Raw genomic sequence first — 15190 nt, 5'->3', positions numbered from 1 at the left:
TATATTACAGATTTTGTACTCTCAGCATAGAAATCTTATAGAATATTCATTCAAGCAAAACTGTTACAAATAAAGGGAAGAAATTTCAAAATGTTTGAGGCAGATTATTTCATCATGGTATTCTAGAATCTGCAAGTTCAAGCTACTTGGAAGGTTTCAAATGTTTCTGTTAAATAGATCATTGTGCTAGACCACCACTCTGACCTACTTCAAATCACTAATAGTCTAGGCAATATTTGGAATTGTGGAGCAATGGGGTCCGGACTGGAATAGTGGGAAAATATAATTTAGATCTCATAATCTTCACTATCTTGAACAGGCTATACAACCACCCGAAACCAGGATAGCAAAGCCCATTAATGGCTTATAGATTAATCACTAAATTTATTCAAATTGATAAACAGTAAATGAACACTAAACTAGTTCAAACTGATTATCCGTAATTCAAACATGACATCAAAAATTGTTCACTTGGATCTTAACTTCATATCCTATTAATCGTAAGACAGAATATAAGTTAGATCTCATCAACTCTAGATTTTTGTTGAACAGGCTATAAATGTACACTTAACCAGGATAGCAGGGTCCACTAATAGCTTACAAATTGAACACTAAACTAGTTCAAATTGATAATCACTAATCAATAATTGGATGTTAAACTAGTTTAAACTGATAATCAGTAATAGCCTGTTGATTAAGGCACCCTTCTATTCTTAGAATTTCCAAGAAATTGTAGATGGCACCATCACTTGTCCTGCAGATTCAGCACCATTGAACATGTTGCCTCAACACCCTAGTTTCTTTCAGATGTTGGATCTCACTTCTGTGAAGTGTTAAGGAAACATTATGTGTCTCAACTGTCTTCAATTTTGTTAGACACATGAAGACACAGGACCTCAGAATTCCTTATTGACTATTGAGCATAACTTTGCCACTAATTGCAAGTCACCACATACCACCAAAACAATGAGATAACACGATTTGTAGTCTTTTCACTTTCGAGGGAGCCCAGATGAGGGCCACTTTATTTTTAGAAGCATGACCTACTATGATATTTGGGAAATACCATTTGTTAATAAAAAAACCTTTTGTGGCTCCATAGATGCCCTTTTCCATAATCCCAATAAAGTTGTTTGTCCTTTTAACTTTGGTCAAGACACTGGACTTTATGGAGAGTCTGGCTAAATTTCGACCTTGTCTCATCTCAGTCCAACCATTAGACATGTAAGTTCTCTGTGAGTGCTTCCTACAAACACAAATGATGGTGCAGGAGTCAACTACCCTCCAGCACAGATAATTCAGGTCTTTCTTCTCTTTTACACTTACAGTAATAGTCCTTTCATGATGAAGGATAAGGATAATGACTTCCAAACTCCAGTACTAATTAGAGTTCCCTCTGGTCTCAACTTATTACAAGTATGGGGCTTTTGTTTCATATGGTTATAATACAGATTTATCAGTTTTTATTGATCTAGAGATTTATGATGCAGAGGAAAGGACTGCAAATAAGATTCTAAATCAAGTGACCCTCAACCATCCAACCAATACATCAAGGGAGCACTTCATCCCTAGACCTTTACCATTGGAGCTATTTGAGTATCCTTATCATATTTGCATAAAAGACACAAATGAGGTTTAAAAATCTATTTCAAGCATCAATGAATACAGGTAATTTCCTTCTGTGGTCTACAACAATGCAACAATATATTGAGACAACACTCATTGGCTTTTTAATTTAGAGAGGACAGCACTTGTAGCCTAAGAGAATTCAAACAGAAAATGTTCTTCCAATATGTTAAACAGAGACTCAAAAGACTTCTATAAACAACCTTTGATGGCATTCTCTGAATGATCATTACACATCATGGCATTATTCGTTCAAAACTCATGTTTTCTGTGTAATGAGCCCACACCGGCTCTCCCTGCTCAAGCTAGATGAAAATATGTGTTTTTGCAAGTTTTGATATTTTTCAGTTTTTAGTATTTTGAATGTTATGTTTTTTTTGAATTTTTCCCTGAGAGAATATCTAATACTGGAGGTAAGCAATAAACTTATAATTGGAAATGCAATAAACTTAAGACTGAACCAACTAGCAATTTATGGAAATTCAAAATTTTGCTTCAAACACAACAGATAATTACAATTTATAATAGAGGGAACCTGATAAATTCCACAGTTGCTTGCAGCATAATGAGATGCCCAAGCCTTGAATGACTTAGAATGCAGATAAGTCTCCTCCAACCATGCACATCCTTGCTGCAGCCTCCACGATACCTTGCTGATGCTGATACTTCTTCCGAATACCCACACAGGTAGTCTTAAGGCTTTCACTGCCTTCCAAACTTTGATCGCAGTCCCTAGAGTGAGCTGCATTGCCCTTTATGCCTCTCCATGGCCACTGAAAATTAAATGAAGGCCGTCAGAATTAGAACTCAGGTCTGCAAACTTGGTCGCAGCCCCTGTAAACATGCACTTCAGCCTTTTCTTGTGGATAGAAGCCTCCCAGCTTCAATTTTAAAGCTCAATCTGGGATCGCAGGTGTAAAATGATTTAGTAAACAGGCCCTGCCTGTTAGCAAATTAGCTGGGCACTCAAAATATTAAATGTGCAACCCAAACTCTTCAGAAAACTCCAAATAATGGGGGTTTGGTTACCAAATTCCTCTCAGAATATAATCGCCAATCCTGTGCAAGCACAAGCTACACCTAGAAACACGACTTCTGGGGCCTATGAGCAGATTCGAACCCTCTCAATAACAATTGGTGCTCAACACAATAATTTCTTCCAAGTCACAATTATCACAGTAATGGAAGATGCCAAATAATTTCCAGAATTCAACTATCAAACCCTCTTGACCTCAACAGACAAGTCACTTCTCAGCCACAGTAGCAACAGTAAGAGAAAGCAAGAATAACTCAGTCCAAATCTGTTATACTTCAATAATGGATTGAAATTCACAACTCAGACAAACTCTCACAATAGACAATAAAAAACAAATAGACGATTGCATTATTTTCTGTCCCAGATGGGTTCATATTTATAACACAAATTGGCACTTAGCTTCTTCTTCACACTTTTAAGACACTTCATTTTCACAATTCCACTTTATAACATTAAATTACTTAAAAGTCCCTTTATAATAATGTAACCTCATTAAATAATTAATAACTATGAACACATCAATTAAATAACTCAATTCAATGCAGATGATGACCAAGTGCTAGCACTACCAACTGCCCTGCCAAATATGTCAACTGCCAAAATAGACTTTCTAAAAATAGCAAGTCCATGTTTGAGACCTTCAAATCCCACCGTCAACTCATGAGGGTTACAACGATGAACTGACCAAACAAGCTGCAGGGACCTGCTAAAAACGGGGATATTACATGCTGCCCCACTGGAATGTCACACACTGTCCTTGCCTAGAATACTTGGACTGTCATTTTTATTTATGAACTTGACAAATGACTTATAACAGGAGTCCAAGCCTTTTAACATGCGCTCTTATGAAAAACTCCAACAAAGTAACATCAAGTGTAGATTCGTGTATCAAATTCTAGCTTTTTCCATCCTAACAGTCTGTTATGCATTTTTTCAGACTAACAGTCACTTCAAAACATGTGCAAACCGTGTCTTCAGGCACTACAACTTTGGGGACTTGGAAAATATGTTATCCCAGACCTATCCACTCATTTTTAGCATTTTCCACCACACCAATCAAGAGAAATGATTTATTTTGTCACACTGGAAACCCTAGGCCGGGTTTCAACCTACCAGCAATAAAATTTCCATACTTTTACAAAACATAATGGGATTCAGTCAAACCAAGTGAATAGGAAAGGTAAGAGAATTATTCAACTTCTCCAATTGGTTTATGTCCATGCTGTACTGTACAAGGGCGTAGAAATCAAACTACAGACTGTCATGCATAGAAAATGCAACCGGAAAATGTGTCGAAATGAAGTTTATCTCATTCTATTCCTCTCCAACCTTGGAATTTGAGTTTGGAGGCCAGATATATGCATTACCATCCATTCCAAATGTTTCAACTGACCACCTAACCATATACTTAACAATTACAACAAATTTGAGAACTTTGACAGAGTTGCTTTACAACTTTTTTTGCAATATGATAACATTGGACAATATAACATTGTCCAACTTTTGCAACTCTTAACCAATTGACCTTTAACGTTCCAAAATGGATAAAAATGATCTTGTTGTGAGGTTTTTGCGCCACTGCCCCATTGCAAATGGGGATCCCCTCTTTTTGCTCATAGGTTAAGTTAGTAGATCAAGTTTGGCAATAGTCTAAAATTTAGAAAGCCTTCTTAGAATAAACTTGAAAATTTGCAAAATTTGGCTAACGTCTGGAAGTGAGAAATTAAAGTAAAATTTTGAGTTGAGAATGTGTAAATTTGCCTAAGTATGAGTAGAGGAAGCTTCTCTTCGTTTCAAGTAGATGTGAGAGGAAGCACCTCTTTGTCTCAAGTAGATTTAAGAGCAAGCACCGTTTCATCTAAAAGAGGTGGGTAGAGGAAGCATCTCTTGGTCTGAAATTGGAAGTAGATGAAGCATCTCTTTGCATTAAATGGAGAGTAGAGGAAGCACCTCTTCATCTCATGTTGGATAAGGGAAGAAAGAGATTGTGCATTGGTTTGATACGAGGAGCTTGAGATGCAAATCTAAAGGACTCAAAACTCTAGATAATAAGGCCTTATCGTTGAAATGTGTGGTCTGAAAACTCTAGAGTCTAGATAATAAGGCCTTATCGTTGAAATGTGTGGTCTGAAATTGGAAGTAGATGAAGCATCTCTTTGCATTAAATAGAGAGTAGAGGAAGCACCTCTTCGTCTCATGTTGGATACAGGAAGAAAGAGATTGTGCATTGGTTTGATACAAGGAGCTTGAGATGCAAATCTAAAGGACTCAAAACTCTAGATAATAAGACCTTATCGTTGAAATGTGTGGCCTTGGGCCTATGAACGACATTTGAAAGGCAACGCAAATAGCCCTATAAACGTGTGGGCCTGGTTCTAACTGACCAGATATTAGTTCAATTGGGCCCCCAAATGCTAACGCATAGGTGTAATGGGGGTCCAGATATGAATAACAAGGATAAACGTCACATGGGCCCTAAAACTCAAAGATCTGGCTCAAAGTTCGAGCTGGAGACCTTGGACTTGCAACGTGTGAGCCCATAAATTAAAATCAGACCTAGCGTATGAATGATTGGGTTAAAATCATGACAGATCTGGCCTAAAGTCTAGCGTGTCGGATTAGGCCCAGATCTGGGCACAAAACTCAATTAAATAAGGCCTAAAATGGTCGTGTGTGGCCTTAAGATCAATAGACCAGACTTAAAATTGATTAGGGCCTACTCCAAAATGAAACATGTGATCTTATCTATGTAGCATGCGGCAGATCTAGGCTCTAAATCTGATGTATGGGCCCCAAACAAAGTCTATATGTTAAGTTCAATGCACATGCAGCCCCATCTCGTATCAAAGGCTCAAAGTTCAATGCAAATTAAATGCAAAGGGTTGATTCAAACTATAGTTTTGAGTTTAAGGCCAATGAATGGATGATTAATCGACCAAAAATAGATGCAATGCCAACTAAACAGGGAAGAGCTTCCACATTTAATGCAAGGCATTTCAAATTTGCCTCGAACTTAACCAAAAGAAACCTAGCATTTAACCAAATTTTGCAATGACAATGGGGTGAGGAAAATCAATCAAATAAGGGTCAAGTTAAATGGAGGCCATGGATTCAATGCAAGAATAGGGCTGCCACTAAATAATCAGTTGGAGACATTTAAAAAATAGTTGCATTGTATCAAAACCATAATCCAAAGTCTCTTCTATATAAGCAATGCAATTTGCCACAGTCTAGAGATCATTTTCTAATTGTAATTGGAGGTACAGCTGAGGCTTCGAACTATTATTGAAGGCAGATTGTGGTGTCTTTCTTAATCATTTTCTTTACAAGGCTATCAACTGAAGGCGTTTAGACCCAGTCAGCAACACTCCTTACTTGGATTTGCAGGTTGAAATTATTTTCCCCATTGCTTACCAGCAAATAGGAGTCCAAATTCAAATAATCAGCCAGGATAGTGCCTTGATTTCAATCAATTGCCAGCACAAGGACCCCAATTCCAAACATCTATCAACACTAAAATTCCGATTTTGGACACCTGAGGGTATTTGTCAGTCAATAAAATTGTGATTTTGCATCTGATTATAATCACTTATCAGTAGACAAGACCCTGAATTCCATTAGTTACCAGCAGATAAGGGTCTAAATCTGATTATTTACAGTAAATTCCAGGGTTCACATCCAATAAAAGCAGCCCAAATGCTGATTTTTTATCCTCCCGTGATATTACACCACTGTTTGCAGAGGTCTACAGTCAGTTCCAGAATGCATAACTTTAGATCAAACCTCACTTTTGGATCTTAGTCATGTTCTTTGACTAACAGTGAAGTGGGACCAGATTAGTAAGAGTGATTGGACACTAGGAGTGAAAATAAATCAGTTTCCTATAGTGTCGCAGTCCTAGATCTGTCAACTTCATGAGTCTGATGCAAATGTGCCGAGTTCTGATTTTGAATTTTCAGCTAGCATTACTCTCCGACTTTAGTACAAATCTAATTAAATAAAGCTAAATCCTAACCCTGTGATTGTTGTAAGCCCACGTACAGAGAAAGGAGTTGAAATCCCAGGCCAAAGCCTCAAACCAAGGAAAGAAAGGAAACACCAGCACAAGACGAGGGAGATGAACAAGCAGCTAAATGAAAGGGGTCCAAGACAATTGAAAATGCTAAAGCAAAAAGAGCGAGAATCAAAAGTTAAAGGAGTATTGATGTATAAGATGATGACAAAGAATGGATGATTCATTACTAATAAGATGAAAAGGATCAACACATCTAAGAAAACAACTTAGAAGATCAAAGCGTTTGTGGTATGCAAACTCTCCCTCATTACACCAACACAGATTTGGCATTGGAAGAAAGGCTGAGTTGAAATCCATTTGTTGCAGCAACTTAGATGATCAAGGCAAGAGAAAGGCTCAAAAACATCCAAAAGGCGAAGAATATGGAGCAATTGATACTGTGAGCCATCACAATTGAAGGCTTAAGAATGATTTCTCATCAACAAACAAGAGGTATTTATCAAATTTATAAGGTGAGCATGCTGAGGTGGCAGCTACTTAATCAATAAGAATGTGCCAAGTGGACTAATGGAAGAACTTCGCCATAATGTGTCTAAATTCATTGAATCTGCCAAGATCGAAAAGGGATAAAGAAAAGAAATATTCTTAGAGATGACTTGGTGTAAATACAAGTGGAACATCTTATTGGTCCATTAAAAGGTGACTTTGTCTCCAAGTTTTCTTCTTCTACAAGCTTCTATCTAACCTCTCTTCTCATTGGCCTATGAAGGCAATGTAATTTTTATATTGGCCCACATAGTGGTGCTTAATTGTAATTGGGCAGGCAATTAATAGTTGTGGCCACAATTATGAATACCCTATTTAGGGCATATGTGGTTTAATCTTGGCCATTGATTTCAAGTCAATCTTGGTCATTCATTGTAATTGATCCCCTTTATAAAGGCTTTCTGACATCATTTGTAAGGAGAGTTATGTTGGAGAATTTTTGCCAAAATACTACCAAAATTCTTCTCTGTTCATTGTTGTGCTCGCATGGTGGATATAAATTATCATTTTGGAGTATTGCATGGTTCTTTGCTTCTCACACATAGATTAAGATTTCATTTCATGTTATGTAGGAGTAGAAGTAGATGGATGGATTATATTTGTTGAATGGTGATTAATGATGGAGCTGGTGTCCATACTTTTTGGTACTTATTGATTATAAGTAACAATGCAAGGCTAGTTTGGGCCTAAATTGCAAGTGTTTAACTTCTATTCGAGATGTTCATTTAGATTGCACCTCCATAAGGTATTTGGATGAGCATTGACAATGTGAAAATCATTCCTGCATCCATCAAAGATAGCACCTTTCCATGTCTAGTTGACATGGTGAAGCAAGGATTGGTTAGAGGCTCACCCCATCATGAAGATTGTCTTGCATTCTTAGAGTTAGATAGATTTCCTAACCCTTTCTCCCTTGTAATGTATTTGGTTGGAAGTAACTAAAGAAGTTAAAATCAAGTTGTTATATATTGAATGAATAGCATAAGTCCCTTTGTGATAACCAACATATCACATCATTATAACTAAGTGAAAATGCATGATTAAGAAAGCACCTTGAGGTTGTCTCTTTGATCACACAATTCTTCTACACTGTTTAGCATACGAACATCCCTATTCAAGAGAAAGTCGGAAATCTGATATTTTGTCTTGGAATATCATGTATTCGATTCTCTGTGTTGTAGTGGAGCAAAACTCAAATCAACAGATACCAAAATGACTCAAATGATCTTAAATGAGTTTATTGGACTCAAACACATCAAAATTGTAGAACGTAGGTTTACCACTAAGAGGGGGGATGAAATAGTAGTATATCCAATTCCAAATTATCATCACTAACTTCAGATTGCATGGTATAATTAAAGAAACAAATAAAACACAACACAAGTACCATAAGACCAAGAACATAGTGCACGAATATGTGACATGGAAACCCCATATGGGAAAACCATGGTATGCTGCTAGGATCTACTGTCTTAATCCAGCCACAAAAATCTGAAACCAATTACAGTCTTTAATGACTCCAACCCTAAGGAGTCTCCAAACCCCTATTAAAACACAAACTGTACTTAACAATCTAAGCACCGAATCCAAATTTCTCTTGAGCACCAAGTCTAAGACTACTTTTTCAAATTAAAGGTGTATGTGATATATGTGAACTTTTGATTTTACAAATCAAGATTCTTGAGATAAGATACGATAAGATAAGATAAATTTATCAATGTCCAGCAAGAGATCACAAAGGGTCTAAGGGACTGAAAAGAGTACAACGAGGAAAACACCAACAACAGTAGCACTGAACGATGTCTATGGAAAGAACATGCAAGAAAGAAAAAGAACAAACAAGGAAAGACTAAATACTCCTCACATACAAGAAGTAGTCCAGAACAAAAGGGTACAAACCGAGGTGATGGTGTGCCTTAGATTGTCGCAAGGAGCCACTAGAGATAGGGTGATTTTGCCAAGCGTGTCCACTGCAAGGCTTCACAAATCTGGTGTGAGCCAAAGGAGGGAAGAGTAACCACTTCGTCCTTGGGGCAAGAGACAGAGGTGTGAAAAAGGAGGTGACGAGTTGGTCTAAAGTTTGTTGGATGGGAACTAAAGTTGCAAATTGTGATGCTGAAGCCACAAGGCCTCTTGGACATAACATGCAAGACATCACTGATCAATGTATCTAAAAAATGAAGAAAGGGACTTACACTTCATGAACAAGCAGTAGAACCTCCTCCTAACCTCATAGTAGATGGGGTAATGGAAGACAAAATGAATCTTAGTTTTTGCCTCCCCAAGGGTGCAAGGCAAGGTGGCAAATCTTGTCCTCTTTGTCGATCTAGTGCTTAGTTTGTATATGTAGCTGATGAGATCCCACGATGCAGAGGGCATGAGTCCAACGAGGAGTGAGGTACGGATTTTTCTTTCATAATCATGTGAAGTAGGTAGTTATTTATACCCATTGTATGAACTGTTTAATGAAGATCGTCGTTATCCATTATTTGTCATGTGATGTTTAGCAGTTGCTTGATTTTGGAATTATGGTTAATAATTAAATTCTTTTAAATGTTAATATGAAAATTATTATGGAACTTGTTATTATCATGGAAATGTTGCATGGGTGATTACAGGAGAAGATGAAGGGGGGAAGCATTGCTAAACAAAATCAACGGAATGGGATACTAGCTTAGTCCAATCATCATGATGTCAGGTATGACCTTAAATTGCTTTGGTAAGGACCTAGTGACTTGAACTTCAGGATACAATTGAAGGACCTGCATGAGCTATTAAGTAAACATTTTAAAACATAAAATAATTTAATTAAAATATAATACGTACCTCAAAGGATTTTGATTGACCTTTCCATCACATAATTATAATAAATACCTATATACATACACAGATATAAGAATAAAATGACACCATAATATTATTATTTCTTTTATAATAGTATGATGTCACCCCATAATTATATCTACGTGCATGTAGATAGATATAAACCATAATTATTTTTGATTTATAACCTTCAAATCTTTTTCCATCTTTTTTTATTTTATTTTCTTACTTGAAATTGATTGTAACACTTGGCATATTTATTTTGGCGTTCAAGAGCCAAGACATTTTTTTTATGTTACGACTTCTTGGATGCCAAAGAGACACAATATCTTTTTATTTAAGAAGTCAAGAGAGAGGTGGAAGACATATATTTTTTCAAGCACCCGACTTATATATTTCTAGGCACCCGACTTCTATATTTTCCAAGCATCCGACTTCCATCTACCACCTGATACCTCTGCAAATACCATCTGATATATCTCTTTGTCTATTGCCAATCTCTTTTCTGCCTTAATCTTCCTGCTGAAAACGTGATATATTTTGTACTGGTTATTGCGCCTGAAGATAATTTCGAGGAAGAGTCGAATCACAGCGTCCAGCTAGACTCCTATCTTCTAGATTATATTAGGTTATGTGGTCAATCATGTTCCAAGCATTGCTAAATATTTCTTTATCAGATGTTACTGAAATCCGATTACCATAACAATATACTGTAGTTATACTCATCATAAGTATTATAGGTTAGTTTCTCTTAAGAAAGAGTTATTTATGATGTAATCAAATCATGATTTAAATATACTGTTTGGAAGTTAGAATCATTGATATTTTTGCAAGTCTTAAAGAACATATTTTTCCAAGTCATAGATTGTGATAAGCTGGAAACATATAATATTCATGAATCGGTTGAGAATCAATGGACAGAGCTGATTGCTCTGAGTTCCTAAGCACCTAGGACTCACCGACTATATAGCAATGGAAAAGGTGAAGAGGTGAGATGAAATCTGCAATGACATGCAAATAAAGTCAAACATAATACAATAATCCTAAATTAATTTCATTTAATAGCTCATGCTTGTCCATAATATTGTTTCCTTGTTGTCAAGTCGAGCAGTGGTGATTGGGTCATTGAACCCATCAGAAAAACTTTGGCCAAGGTCGTTTAAAGGCATGTTTTCCATCTATGATCACTTGATGTCAGTGGTGCCAGTTATTCAGACAAGTCCGTCCATAACTATGCAGATATTCTTAACACCGGAATGCTCAAGTGGCTGGACTAAAAGTATCCCAAGCTCGATCCCGGGGTAGGGAGGGCCTTTCTAATTCAATTGATTGTGTAGGGATAAGTATGGTACGAAGTTGGGAGGTTAAGCCTAAGTCAATGCTTCTCTTACTGAAAGCCGAGGCTTGCACAACCAGCTAAAGACTCACCGAATATTACTTGTATGTTCTTCTTCTTTTCAAGTTAAGCATTTACTTTACTTGTATGTAGAAAAAGATAATTAATCGTTACTCTAATTATTACAGTTGATCATTGATATAGTTATTTCAGTTAATTGTTATTTTAGTTATTTTAGATGATCATTGATACGGTTATTTTCAATTAATCGTTATTATAGTTATAACATGGTTATTTCGGTTAATTGTTATTTTAGTTATTTCAGATGATCATTGATATAGTTATTTTCAATTAATCGTTATTATAGTTATTATATGGTTATTTCAATTAATCGTTGGTAGTCAAAAGCAGTTAATGTCCCATGAAAACGAATTTAGTTATTTGTTCAAAAAAACTCTTTATTGATCGTCTTTGTTTTGTTATGAAAAACCCTTTATTACATGAGGTCTTCAAGCAGTTGAAGACCATCACCAGGTCTTGCCCAAGTTCATAGCTAATTGTCGTGAGTCACAAAAGGATGCTAACCCATCAAGAAGTCACTAAAGCCCTTTCAGGGAAGAAGTCAAGAGAACCACATCATTAGCAAATAATAGTTTAGATATCAAAACCTGGTTTAAGTAGCAGTTGTCACTAGGGAGTGAAAAGTCCTAGAGGAAAGCCTCGAGCTCATCAATGTAAATATTGAAGAGAGTGGGAGAAAGAATAGAATCAATATATGAACAACAAATTTAGATACAACAATACACTTTCCCTTCTTCAAAATTTAATTATGTTTTCAGACATCAATATTTAAAGCTTTGCACAAGTATTGCAAAATAATTTCAATTATAAAACAAACAATATAATCCTGCAGACTGAGCATCTACAACCACACCATCAAACATTTTGTAGACATCAATGATTTTGGAATATACTAGATTGGACAATTATTAGTTCTTATTGCAGATATGATTCATCTAGAATTTAAGCAATGTTATGCAACACAAGAGTTGATTTTGTTGGATAACTAACTTTTACATCTTTTCGACTCTTCATCAAATCATGTAAAACAGTCAAACCAATATTACCTTGTCAAATATTGATTCATCTATTACCCACTGAAGCTCATACACTTAACATTACTTCATCATTACATCTTCTAACTTTACCATCTTTTTCTTTTGTCAACATCACGTCCTTTAGATGATTTGGCAACTTACATAAATCAGTATCCAGCTCCGTAAGCCAATATGCTTGACATCAATGAAAAAATAACAACTGATCCAATTCTTCTACATTCCTTTTAGTGCTCGGTTTGCTAACTACTGGGTGGATATTTTGCAACCAACAGTTTTGGGTAAAAATCCAGTCGAAAAATAGGATGACCAGCCACAGCATGTGAGACAGAGTTTCTCCTACCTTAAAGGGAAGGCTCCCCTTCTCACCATTCCTTGGATCAACTCCAAGCAAGCAAGAAGTCGAGAGATTTTGCAAAAGGGGTGTTACCAATATTCTTTCTTCTTGACTTTCAAGAAAGAATCTACTTACTCCTGGAGCGAGTAATAGGCAGGGTGAAATCTCTAACTACACTTCTATCTAAAGCTGGAAACGATGATACCAATAAACTAACACTAACTCAAAAGCTAGCTAAAAGTGTACCGGTTTGGCTCTAAGTCCGGTCGTACTTCTATATGAAAAAACTTTACTAATAGGGGACAAAGACTTCTAAAAGTAAAGATAACTATTTTGCGAATTAAGAAAAAAATATAACCTATAGACAAAGCTTCTAGCTATATATTTCCACAATTGCTCCTAGTCAAAGCTCCGGCTCCAATTGCTTCTTAACTCTTTTATATTCAATTATCAAGAACACAACATGAATCAAAGATAACGTATGCGAATTACAGACAAAGCTTCTAATTCACACAAGTAACAATCTTACGCAATCAAAGTTAAGTCTAAATTGCTCCTTTGTATTCACTTTTCTCTCAAAATAGTGCTACACAAACAAAGTTCTGCTGGCACAATTTCTCTAGAGCTCTCTTGCATACAATATAAGATAAATGGTGACTTTACAATGAGGGGGGCGCTCCTTTTTATAGGCACAGGAGTTGAGAAAAAGATGGAAAAAAGTGGGAGCAACTCAATCAACTTTGACCTAGTCTAACTAAAGAGAAATTATTGGGTTACATGCAACTCGCATTACATCTTTTCATGCACATGTAATTCACCTTACATGAAATTACATCTTTTGATGTAATGCATCCTCTCAGACTTATAAACAAAAATAAAACAAAAATAACAATTTTAAAGATTTTTTTCCAGTGCCTTGAACTTGATGACATCACGCACTATAGGAAGATCAACAATCTCCATTGTCTTTGATATGGCTTCAATCCTCACTGCATCCGCATATGCTGATTGTACAACCTTGGAATTTTTCGCCAGAGAATCTAACAAGTGCTTTGTAGATGATTTATACAAGACAAACTTGTTCATCGTGTGAGAACCAAAGTCTTCAAAATCCAAATCGGCATTAATCCTGATTGTATATTTTGAACTTGCTCTTTCAACTGCAATCACATTACCATGTTCATCAAGAACCTGGCATCCCATTTGTTTGAAATCACAAGTGACACCTGTTTCAACTGCTTGGCAATCTCCAAGGGCTGCCTGCAACTTTGTAATCAGCTTCCTTAATGTTTCCTCTTTGTTGCCAATAAGTCCTTGAAATCTCAAGAACATTTCACATGACGGAAGAATGTCACATGAGACCAAGGCATCTCGATCACATTTTGCAATCTCATCCCAGTCATTGAGAATTTCATTCAAACCATCCACTTCTCAAGTCAAATAAGAGATCAAGTTTTGCTCCATTTCATTCATCTCTTTGACACACCTAAGAATTGCAAATGTTTCTGTGATGGCTTGAACTCCTTCAAAGATGATTATTCTATCCAAGACTTGGCAGCTTCTATCAACTTTCTTTCCTTAGATGTTTGAGACATAATAATAACACTTTGAGAAGATTGTTTCCGAATGACTTCATTTAGGCGAGAAACCTCCTGTTTGAATTGATTTATCTTCTTCCATAATTCATGATTGCTTTTTGGTACATTAGCTAATGCATCTTGAGCATCTTGCAAACAAATCAAATGTGATTGTTTTCCGATTTCAACCTTAGTGAACTTATAATCAAAATGGGTAAGTTCTTCAACAAGTTTGTCCACTAATGGCTCAACAACATCTACAAACTTAGTTTTATCCGAATCAACTAAGATCCTCGAAACAATTTTACCTTTCAAAGATTTGGACAGTTTTCTTGACAGGGAGATTATCTCGAGCTACAAATGCTTTTTCTTCTCTTTGTTGTGATTCTGCTCAACCATGCAGGCAAGCTGAAACTTTCATCTATGGAAGAAGGTACAATGGAGACCATTGGAATTGATCTAGATTGTATCTCCGTTGTGACTGAACAAGATTCAGTTTGCACATCTAAATTCATAGGAGCACGATGAGATATTTCCATCATAAAAAGCTCAAAACCCGTCAAAGATGTATCAAGTTGAGAAACTTGACCATTTGTAAGAGTTGGAAAATCCTCAAACACGCTTCCCAAGTGCTCATATTGTTCGTTTGCCAGGATGAGAGGAGCGGTAGAAGAAATAGGAAGAGCCATTGTATTGACTTCCGAAACTGGAATAAAAGGTGTATAAACAATGGAGAATGAATCCACATCATCATCTACTTCATCGAGAAAAGGTGCTTC

At 36.3% G+C, this 15190-nt stretch overlaps 1 protein-coding gene across 4 annotated transcripts in view; it reads right to left on the bottom strand.

The window, feature by feature from the left end:
• Window positions 1–15190, bottom strand: part of LOC149550258 (Transducin/WD40 repeat-like superfamily protein) — a 226006-nt gene that overhangs the window by 15581 nt on the left and 195235 nt on the right. The window lies entirely within an intron of this gene.

This window comes from Cupressus sempervirens, chromosome 7 (assembly GCF_028749045.1).
Source record: "Cupressus sempervirens isolate cs-2001-9-10 chromosome 7, ASM2874904v1, whole genome shotgun sequence".
Classification (NCBI taxonomy): domain Eukaryota; kingdom Viridiplantae; phylum Streptophyta; class Pinopsida; order Cupressales; family Cupressaceae; genus Cupressus; species Cupressus sempervirens.
This window is presented reverse-complemented; position numbering and strand designations above follow the sequence as displayed.